General features: G+C 39.9%; 1 long non-coding RNA gene across 1 annotated transcript; it reads right to left on the minus strand.

Annotated features, from left to right (window-relative positions):
• On the minus strand, positions 1–10,588 carry LOC146563733 (uncharacterized). Its single transcript, XR_014894267.1, has 3 exons — positions 9,983–10,588; positions 629–1,015; positions 1–516 (listed from the first exon to the last, which is right to left on the minus strand). It is a non-coding gene; the product is annotated as an uncharacterized LOC146563733 (long non-coding RNA).
• Positions 10,589–11,667: the final 1,079 nt, after the last annotated feature.

The following is an 11,667-nucleotide window of genomic DNA, read 5'->3' on the forward strand; positions in this document are numbered from 1 at the left end:
AGTGCTTCACATGTGCTGGGTTTACCTTACAGTTTAGTTTGACCTCTAGGTCCAGGTAAAGGGTTAAAAAATATATTTGCCGTCTGTAAAAAAAAAAAAAAAAGTCAAAGATCAAATGCATTTGAAACGCAATCTCTTGATTTAGTGTCTCTCTGGAAAAGCTATTGATCATTAAATACTATCACTTTTTATTATTCTTGTTTTAAAATTAATCTCATGATGCAAGAAAACAAGCAAGATCACATCCATTCGTTTATTTAATAAAACAGTTCACACATGTACAGCTGCTGGGATACATATAAGCAGTCTTTCTGTTTGCACCCAGACTGTTCAATTTACACCTGTCTATCACACCTCCTGTCAAAATGAACTTGAAAGCATTTCAATATTGAGCGTAACGAACAGTTTATAAGCAGCGTTGGGACGTGTCAGCTGTGAATCTGTGATTGTGTGCAGGTGACAGCAAGGTGGAGTGACAGACACAGCAGCGCAGTTCAAACGGTCACTTTCTGGTACCTAAACAGGACATCGGGTGATCAGCAGGGAGATATAACACAGTAATGTGTGGTGGTTTTCCACTTCACATTAAGGCAGTTTAATTATTTATTTGTCCATGGGTACCACTTACCTGAAGAAGGATGTGTACCCGTATTTTATTTTTAAGAAGGACTCAAGTAATGAATCTACAGAGAAATGCGGGTCACCTTCAATCCTCTCTGTCCTGGTTTATCACCAGAGAACTCTCTATCGTGACACGTGAGGTTAAACGCCCAGTTTTGCTTGATCCTGGAGGGATCCTGCCAAAGATTAATCCATAATGCCTGTGAAATGGCCCTTCATCCAACAAGCTGTGCTGAAAAAAACACAGACTGTTGTGTTCCCAAACATGCTGTGGCTCTCCAATGACCCAGTGCTGCACCACTTCAGGGAGCCCACACAACACTTGTTCTTCCAGCTGGAGAGGCCGTTTCATTTTCCGCCCTGGCAGCACGAGGAGTTCGCTGAGTATTTACACCTGCAATTCATTGATAAACGCAGAGCAGCATGGACATCAAGACAGGGTGTTTTAGAGGACAAAGCACATTTTAATTCTAATAACAAATTCTTTTTGTTTGGATGTAAATAGATCATTGGAAAATATAAGGCAGCCTGATAGAATACAATAAAATCACCATCATCATTAGTAGAAGTAGCAGCACTATTGAAACGACGAACATGTTAAGATTAATTTCTACTAGCATTTTATATAGAAATTTAAACGCTCTGTATATTTGCTTGTAATCTACGCCTCTCCAATCCTGCATCATGTCACACTGTGAGGTCAGTTCACAATAATCTGTCCAACTCCTATAATTTTTGGGTGGATTTAGTCAATTGCCGGCAATTAATACACAAATAAGTCCAGCAGTGTTTTTGATCCATTTCAGCAGACAAGTATGACAACAGATTAAACATTATACTACACATAGGGAAAAAAAGAAAAAAGAATGAATGCTTGGCACTAGCGCTTTAATCGAAGCATCAGTTATCCTGACTCGTGCGTGAATGTGACGAAACTGCATGTATGCATACGCAGCTTTTGCTTTGACTAAACACAGGTCAAGGTAATGATAATATAGAGCTCAAGGTGCCAACAGCGACACAAACAAGCACATAAAAACAGGTAGGTCCCAGTCTCCTAGGAGCAGATAGTCACAAGAGACTTGCAGGTCTTGTTCAAGCTCCGTTCTCATTGGCTAACACCGGTGCTGTGTATTCACATACGCATGTGTGTTTGCATTCTTATGCCTGTGTGAACACTTGCATCAGAATTTCTGTGTGCTGCGTTATTTAATTTATGTGCAGGTCTGCTGTATGTGAGCGTAGTAACAAGAAAGACCAGTTTTTTCGTTGGTGTGTTGATCCCAAAATGTGTATTTTGAGGCACATATGATCACGTGTGTCCCTAATCATAATATCTTTTATCAAAAATTCCTCTCTTAATTTTTCTGCTCTTGTTTAACTGAAGAGTTTGGCATCTCGTGGTTATTGGTGAGGAAATGGCACGGCAATAGAAATCACCAAATCCCAGGAGAGCAAAGTGCCACATACACATGCAGTGGCCAAGGCCCGAGGGGTGTGGTTTCTTTCTCTAGCTGTTAAAGAAAGGGGCAGCTCAAAGCTATAGATAGGGGCAGACAAAACAAATACGCCCTCACACACAGGGACACACACACACAGGCACATGCACACACAGCAACAGCAGGTCAGAGAAGGGATACAGACCGGGCCACATGGAAGGAATGTTTGCCTTGGACCGACACTCTCGTGCGGAGGCTGCGACTTATGGCCCTCTTGACACTGAAAAATGGCTCTAACACAGCGGGGCAAACCAAATATACTCTGTCAGTCACTGACCATGTATTTTACACTATAACGCTTTCACTTTGGCCTTTACTTTACAGTGTAGCAGATGCTTATAGCGAGCTTGACAAATTCATTTAAACAAATGTGAAAAATGAAAAAAATTAAATGTCATTTTTATTTTTATTTACTTTTTACAGCGTTAAATACAAAATTGTTTAGTCACTCTATTCACTACAGAATAGTCTGAGGTGATGTTGCTGCTCTCAATTAGTAATAACAATACTAATTTTGTGGTATATTAAAAAACAGCAGGAAGGGTGAAAACGCTCTGCTAACCTGCTCGGTGTTACTCTTCAAACTTGGACAGTTGTAATCCAGTGTGTGAAGAGGAGGAAGAGGAGGATAGAGGAAATCACATCCTAAAAGAAGGTGAGAGGACACTGCATGGACCAGATATTTGACTCAGACTACAGACGGATTATGAGGATTGGGCAGTATAAGCCGATATAGGAAACAATGTGACGGTGGGGCTGACATATGAATGAAGTGAGGCTATGCAGTATAGCATAGTGTTGAGGAGAGACTCTTTTATTTTTTATTTTTTGGTCAGCTACAAGCTCCTGAATCGAAACTGAGCAGAAAGAATGCTTGGGTGCTGAACTAACACAGGAAACAATAGCCTAATTTCCCCACCAGAGCCAAGTGGGATTCAATGTTAACCACAGCAGACTTCAAAGGTGCTCATTTAAACAGCCCGGATGACATTTCACCTGCTTTCCACGAATCCTGTATTATTACAGCAGTAGCCCATGCTCAGTCCCTGCATCTATACTGCATTAGTGGTTGCCATGGTAAAAGTCCTCCATCCCGCATCCATCCTGCACAGACAGACAGAGAGGCACCACTCATACAGATTTCTGCAGGAGGAAATTGAGGATGGGAGAGACAGCTGAGTTACATAGCACTGCTGTGTGATGTACAAGCACTGTGATCTACCTGTAAAACCACGCTGAGATTTCATGCACTGCACTCTATCACGCCTCTACAGAGACGCACGACGTGGCGACGAACACAGCGAGCCAGAGCACTGGGAAGGCCACAGCTCTCAAGTTTCATTGTAGTGTTTCAATGCCATTCGGCTTCTTCTGAATCAATTCTACGGCCCGTCTCTGTTTTATTAAACACAAGGCACACAGAGAGGCAGAGCCGGCTTCTGCTGGATTTCACTCAACACTGCGAATATGTGGTTGACGCGCTAAGCTACCACACTCTTCCCTGATATTTTATTACATCTCGTGATGTCATGCTGAAAAATAAACTCCTCGTGGAGTGATGCTGGAGCCGAAGGGGTTTTAAAGCTCCTAAAAGTCATTTATCAGCTGGATTATCGTCAGCAGCTGCTCATTAAAGCCAGTCACATCTGGATTTATATGCCATTTGTGTCACATCCACAGCAGGGCCTAATGACTAACATTATTATTGTCATATCATTATGAACTAGGAAATAAATTTAACAAGCCATGAGAGGGTGTAAATGTTAGTTTGATGGGAAATAACAAGGGAGTGAAATTCAAAATAGTGCTCTACAGAGATTTTTCTCTTTATTAGTGATTTAGTTTGAAATGCTAAACCCAAAAACATGACTCTGCAAACCTACAATGACTCCAGTCAGTAACTCATGGCACAGCGGCTGCTGATATAAGAGGGAAAAAATATATTGTAAAATAAAAACCCAATAACCATTTTTGCTAAATGGCCTGAAGAAAAAAAAAAAGTTTTTGCATGTTTTTAACAAACCGATGTGTAAAGTTCTTCATAAAATATAATTCTGCATGTTTAAAACAGTAGAAATAACAGCGATGTTGACAGTCTAAGTGTCGATTATGATAAAATTTGTCTTAATAATTTCACAAATTGTTACAAATTTCCAATCATTTTATTATACAATAATAAAATGGCACGTTCTAGTTAAAAAAAAAAAAAGCTGAAATAAACAGCTCCATCACATTTATCTCAAATCATCTTTCCACGGCATAAAGCAGCATCCTGCATGGCTGCCTCCAGTTCACCTTCAGTTTAATCAATTTAGGAGGCCAATTTTCTCCCAAACCGACATGGACAAGGTTGTTATATCCATCTTATTAGCAGTGAATACTCTATCATTAGCAAATCAATTGCAGTTTCTATTCACAGTTGGAATGGGTTCAGCTGAGAGGGAGCTGAAAAGAATCGCCACCCTCCACCTCGGTGATTCACGCTAACACTGAGCCATACGTAAAGCGAAGAAAACCTCCTCTTGGTGATTGTCCTTAGAAGTTCTCTTGCTCCAAAGCAGCTTATAGACAATATTGTCAAGCTGGCACATAGACGACCTTTAGCATGACTGATCCTGCATAGAGATGAATGAATATATGTGTGTGTGTGTTGGAAATATGTGCGACACAGACATAAAACCAAAAAACTGAAAGACTGAAAAATTGACAGCAGTCAAAAGGGTTACGACACACACACACGAACAGGCCTCATTTAAAGCAACCTAGCTTCAAGATGTTGAATAGTTACTATTAGACAGAAAACACACCTTTAAAATTTTGAGTAATTAACATTCAAAAACAAATCTAAATGCTATCACACACTATGTGCACGTGTTCTAAAATTTAAATTCAATGGAGCAAAAGTCACACTTTATCAAAGGGACAAAGTAATAATTTGTTCCCTTTTAAACCTCACAGAACAACATCTTTAGAGAAGACGCACATTAACTACCGTATACGGCATTACACAACACATGCAACCTTGTGGAGTCCCCCTCTATTGAAATCACTTTCCAAAGACGAAAAAGCAGAAATATGAGGAAAATAAGTGGAATAAAGCAGCTCTTTGACTGGACTTTGACTTCAAGGCCTTGAAGGTATAATCAGATCACAATCGAATTCGCAGTACTTTAGAAAGCTTATCATTTAGTCTATCATAGACCAGGTTAAGTATATACATATAGACATATATAGATTACTTTGCAGTGATAAGGCATGCAGAGCTTGATAACAAATCTGAAACATCTAAGTATTTATTATCTGTAGAGATAAGGCATAATATGCACTGGGATAATAAATATGAAAGCTTCTATTGAAATGATTTTAAATTTGATCCCTGTAAGAAGACTGACGAAAAACACGAGTACGTATGTATTAATTTTATTTTTATTCTTGTCAATGCAGTGCTGATCCATGGGAGTAGTTTTAAACCATATTATTAGTATCTGTGTGATTACCTATAAGTATGTAAAATACTGTATAATAATAGTGTAATTTATCAAAACAATCACAGAATCTTTTTAGACAGAAATAGAAAAATGTTGGGCATGAAATTAAACCGTGATGCTTTGTCTAGGAAGTTACGCAATTATGTGAAGAATAAAATGAGCTTAAATGATTTAGTTTGAGCATTAAGAGTAGAAACCCCCCCCAAAAATAATTAAGAGATGACCACAAAGTCACAGCAACGCACTGATGCCACCAAATGAGGTGCATTGCACATGTTAAGCTTCCTGAAAGCCAGAGGGGGAGCTATGCTGTTCAAAGGTACACAGACTATTTATCAGGTACAGTGTTTATGCTTTTTTTTATTCTCTCCAAAAACAGTGCAAGACCTGAAAAATCAATCAGTAAGTAATTAATCCATCTGAATACAGTATCAAACAATGTACATAAATAATAATGATAACAATAATATAAAGATGGTGAAAATTACAATTACAAATGCGTACTTCACAATTACTTTTTAATAGAAACTATTTAAGAAATGTTGAATTTCTTCTGTCTTTTGTTAAAAAAAAAAATCACACTCATATTTTCTGTGCTCAAATGCTCAGCAAGATTACCCTGAATATTATACTATATATAGTAAGGTGTGTTTGCATGTGTTACATATATCAGAAATTAAATACTGCACCGACTGCACTGTATAATACTGGAAATATCTTTAAAAATACAAATTGTAACGCTTTAATAATATATGGTTGTCAAAACAAAAAACAAAACACCTGCAGAGTGAGATTATTCATTTCATTGCAACAACAATGTCACTTTTTCTGTATTATAAAACAATTCATTTTAATGCAGATTGCAGATGATATTCAGGTCCAAGAGCTTTTTAAATGTTGCATACCCAGTGAGATTCAGAAACTGAAACACTACTGGCATAATAATTCAGGCATTTTTATCTGCCGTATATAATAAAAAATGTGTTAAATAACAGATGATCGCAAACAACGATAAACAATCTTATTTTGACCACATGCAAAAAAACTGAGGGCGTTTTAAATGTATAAAATGTCGGTAAATATGTGAGCTGCGACAGTGTCAGCCTCCATGCTTTTAGCAAAAAGATTACACAGCGAATTTGCACAAACTCCACCCTGCTATTGTGAAAAAGTCTCGGGAAACAAATCAGTATCATAAGAAAATTTTAAGTGACAGAGGCATGGTTATGGCTGCCACTTTGGCTGTGTGTCTCACTGACCGTCCGGTTAATCCACTTAAGATACAATGTCCACCGACCTTCTGATCTGACACAATACCTTACACAACGCGCTACTACAAACTCATCACTAAATGCATTTTATTACTTTCCCAGCACACACATACATATAAAATTCTACTTTTTTAATAGAAATTTTAAATATTGTAGAATCCCAAGATGAGAAATTAGCAATAAAAAAACAACAACCCAGGGTCGCAGGGACTTGGCTGTGGTCGGTGTAATTTTTCATGGTGTCTTCTCTCTCGTTCGTTCTCTTTCCATTGCATTTCCTTAACAAAAGCCTCTCTCGCACACAAACATCCACTCCACCGGGGTGACAGACAGGGAGACAAAATGGCTGAATAGTGATGGAGGGGCTACATGTTCCTTTATGTGTCGACTAATCAGCCAGCACTAACATGTGTCAACACTGCACTCGCACCCTCCTCCGAATAGGGACATTGTCCCTCAGAAAGAGGGGAAAAACTAACAATCTTTTCCGACATCCTGACAACGAATGAGAAATAAACAAATAAGAGCTTCATTCATTTATCAGAATACCAACAACGGAAAATATCGGGACAATAACTCTCACAAGGAAATGTCTTTTAGAACAAAACCACAACATTTCCACTGATACTTTTTCTTTCTTTAACAGAAACTCGTCCTCGTATGCTGTGTTTGTATGTGAGCTACCGTTGGAGGTTTTCTAACGAAAGCTCCTGTGTGACAGCAGAGGGCTGGCCGACGGCTACCTTTTGAAGCTCGCTGCTGCAGCACTGATATCCTCCACACACGCGCACACATACATACAGTGTCATCAGTATTCTGCTAGACCTGCCTTTTCAAGCTCACTGCAATTTTATTAGTATAATCGACGGCAGACATCATCCTACCTACTATACATGAATAATCCTCTATATACCTGGGTTCCAGGACACTAAAAATAGAGAGGAAAATATCAAGAGACAGCGAGAGAGAGATTTAAAATAAGGAAATAATGAAGGGAAAGACAATAATACGCAACATGCTAGAGTGTCTTTTGTGAGCCTGCAAATTTGAGTCCGTATGTGAGCCAAGCCTATTCGCTCGACCGAGAGAGCAAAAAAAGAAAAGAAAAAAGAGGTGGAGAGATAATGAACCTGTGTCTGCTACTGCTATATGCAATCAGGAACTAACCTTGTGAATAATCAAGGCTTTGCAGGCTCAAGAGAGAGAGGGGGTGAGAGAGGAAAAGAAAGACACAGAGAGAATATAGCGCGAGTCTCTAATCCTATCAGTCCAGTCCATGGTGTGTGTGCATGTGTGTGTCTGCGTATATATATATGTGTGTGTGCACGCTCCCACTGTGAACAGTGAAAAAGTAACCTGGAATCAAAGCCTGAAAGCATCTGGGTTTGTGTTCGTGGAACAACGACAAACCTTCTCTCACTGAGGCCTCCTCTAAGTCTGAATCAGTGTGAGCCGCTCTGAGCCTTCCTCTGCCTCACCACGCATGTCCGGGGTTTTGTTTTGTGCCCGTGTCTGTCACATATCGATGCCGGTGCCTGAAACGGCTTTGTCTTCAGTGCATCGCTGTCATAGCTAAGCGAAAACAAACACCATCGAGTTTGCGTCCAGCGATTATGTTGCTGCTGGTTTGTCCGGGTGGGTCAGGTAGGAGAAGACGGTGACGGTGACACTGAAAATCATATTACGCTAATGAGAAGCTCATAAAACACTTTAAGTAAAAAAAAAACAAAAAAACGAGAAGTTTGCTGATTTACTTTAAGAGTGGAATCAATGGCAATGTTACAAGCTTCATAAAGGGAGCTACATGTGTTGCAGGACTGTGTTTCTGCGCTGTGCCGCAATAATATGGATTTATTATTTTATCAGTCACATATATTATTGCGCACTCTCCTTTTCTGCAGCAATAGGATTGGAACAAATCACTTCTGCTTTTCAATTTGTGTGTGCGCGTGTGTGTATTTGTGACAGAACAACAGCTGATGCTGTGGCTAGATGAACAGGAGGTTGCCATCCCCCACTAATGTGCACACAAACATTTTAAGACGCACCGGGTATGCTGTGCATTCCCGTGTGGAGCGCACAACACAGGCGTACCATTTACCTGCTAAGCTGACTGCGACATGCAGAACTACTTATTCCAATCAGTGCATTGTTCGACCTGCACACACGACCTCATACAATACAAGTAATCACAAATACACAAAATAAAAGCCAAATAACACAGTAGTAATCATCTGACATAAATCGACAGAGCAAACGATGCCGCACGTAAACAGAAACGACAAAGCCGTGGGTTTTGCCTGACGAAGTCGTCCGTTAAAAGCATATTTCTCGCCCTCCATCTTACAGCTGGCTGGCCGACAAGCAGACAAAGACACACTACCGCAGTGTGAAAATATACTGACGTAACTGGCTTCTCTGTGCCTGAGAGCTGGTCTGCATGTGTTTTACAGTGTTTTATGCTTTATGGATGGACGTAAATGTGCATACTGTTGCACAAATTGTGAAAAATGACCTTATGAAAAAAAACTGCAAATTTTCCAAGAGATTTTGAGGATGAAGGAAGTTTCACTCTTCAACCTTCTTCATGTTTTTAGTTGAGATTCTCTGATTTGTGTGTATGTGTATGTCACAGCTGTAGAGCAGGGATAGTCGGGCTCTAACTGTAGCAATCTCAATTTTCAGCATCTCAGTATTTGCTCTGCTTTCCTGGGTGTACCCCACCCATCCCCCTCCTCTCCTCTCCTCTCCTCTCAGATTATTCACAGTGAAGGTTGTAAATAAAACTGCAGTATTAGATTTTACTTATGGTCATTTTCTTTCTTTCTCACTGTGGTTACTTTGCATTGACAGGCGCTGGATTTTTGGAGGAAAACAACACACTTTTAATTAGAATACTCGACTTGCACATACAACTAAACTCGTCTACTTCCTACCCTTTTCTTCATTTAGCAATTTAGCATTTTCCATCCAGCAGCAAGTACTGCACATGTATTTGTCAAAGATTTAACCGGTTTATGCAGTACAAAGCCTGAATCCCAATCAAAGTAGACATAATGTCAGTAACAGCAGTCGTTTAAATTTGTGTAGTGCAGAAGCTCACCTGGCTGAGGCAGTTGCTAGCAGGTTAAACAGCTGTCTGTACGATGGAGGCCTTCAGAGGGTGAAGCCTCTGCCTCCATTTTTTGACAGGCAAAAGACAAAGACTGGGCCACTGGCTAACGCTTACAATCCAATGCTAGTCAAAAGTAGAAACACAAAGGTGGAGAAAAATTGGAAAAATAGTTAGCCATCTTTGGAGATGGATGGGAACTCAAAAGAAAAACAAAAAGGAACAAGTGTACAGAGAGAGTTAAGGTGAAAAATAAAAATGAACAGACAAATCTAGAGAGCGGAGACATGCTAGCACTTCGCTGATCAACTTTCAACTTTGAGAGTAGGAGCAACAGATGCAGTGCTGGTGTATTGTGGATGGTATTAGGGTGAGGGACACCCCAAAATCTCCCCCACTGAGTCTATGCATTTGTTTGTGTGTGTGTGTGAGTGTGACAGCAGGGAGCAGCTCAGCCCAGGACGCTGCACGCAGCAAGGGGCCATTAGACATGGTAGGGTGACCCACATAAAAGATGCACAGAAGCACACACATACACAAACTTGCACAAGCATGAAAGTTTTCTTTCTACGGTCAATGTGCCATGATAACCATAAAGCTGGGATTCTTTAACATTGTGTTTAGCATGGCCATTGTCACATGGTTCTCAGGATTTGGTAGGCAACTGCTGGTTTAAAAAAAAGAGCTTCACTATATTCAGCACGGATCCGAAAAACTCCTTTCAGTGATCAGACACATTCGTCCTGCTCAGTTTTTTCTGAATGAAAACTTTTCAAAGTCTATGTGTTCTGCTGTACTTTCGCTTGTGTTGCCATTTAGCACACGCTGCATATGCTCTTGGCACAAAAAGGCTTATTTTTGTAAATCAGCCAGCACTGATTTGTGCTGATAGTGAGGGGTGGAAAAGTGTGGGCTGGACAACACCAACAGCACAAGAAAATACACCTTCAAAATCATTACCTAAGCCTGGACACAGTTTCAACAGGGACTTAGTTCACACACTGATACTGCAGTCCTTTAATTGTGTCTGTGCTTGTATGCATATTTCATCAAGTTGTGTACAATTTTCCTTTGCATGTGTAACATTTGAGCTGCTCCTCTACAATATAGATAGCGAAAAAAGTCTTTTTTGTGACATTTGCATCAAATAATCATGAGAAATATGTATATTTGTCACGGTTCTGGGTCCGTTGGACCCAGTATTTTGAGTTCATTATGTTTTGGTACTTTTGCATCATGGATTTTCCTTTATGTTTCTCTGGTACTTGGTGTTTCTGTTATCTTGGTGTTTTTTTATATTATGATCTGATACTGTTGTGATTATGATTATTATTTAGTAGACTTTGGTCAGCGTCTAGTCTGTCTAGTCTGTGTCTTAGTAAAGTGTGTTTTGTTTCCTGTTTTACTTTGAAGGTTCTTGTTCCTGTCTGATGTCAGTATTCCGGCTTCGCTCTCCCTGTCTCGTTAGGTCTTATTTCTCCCAGCTGTGTCCCCCTTCTGTCTCTAATTCCTTGATGACTCCCTCAGTGTATTTAAACCCAGTGTGTCTTTATGTCAGTGTTGTGTTGTTAACGTCTGTTCACCCTCAGACCGTGCCTGTGTGTTCCAGCTTGTGTTTTCATGTTTGGTTTATGTTTTGTTTTCTGGCCAGCAATAAAGCTGTGGTTTTGATTCTC

Source organism: Mchenga conophoros, linkage group LG11 (genome assembly GCF_057382185.1).
Source record: "Mchenga conophoros isolate Kocher_MC1m ecotype Shallow Benthic linkage group LG11, M_conophoros_male_GT1.1, whole genome shotgun sequence".
In the NCBI taxonomy this organism is placed as follows: Eukaryota; Metazoa; Chordata; class Actinopteri; order Cichliformes; family Cichlidae; genus Mchenga; species Mchenga conophoros.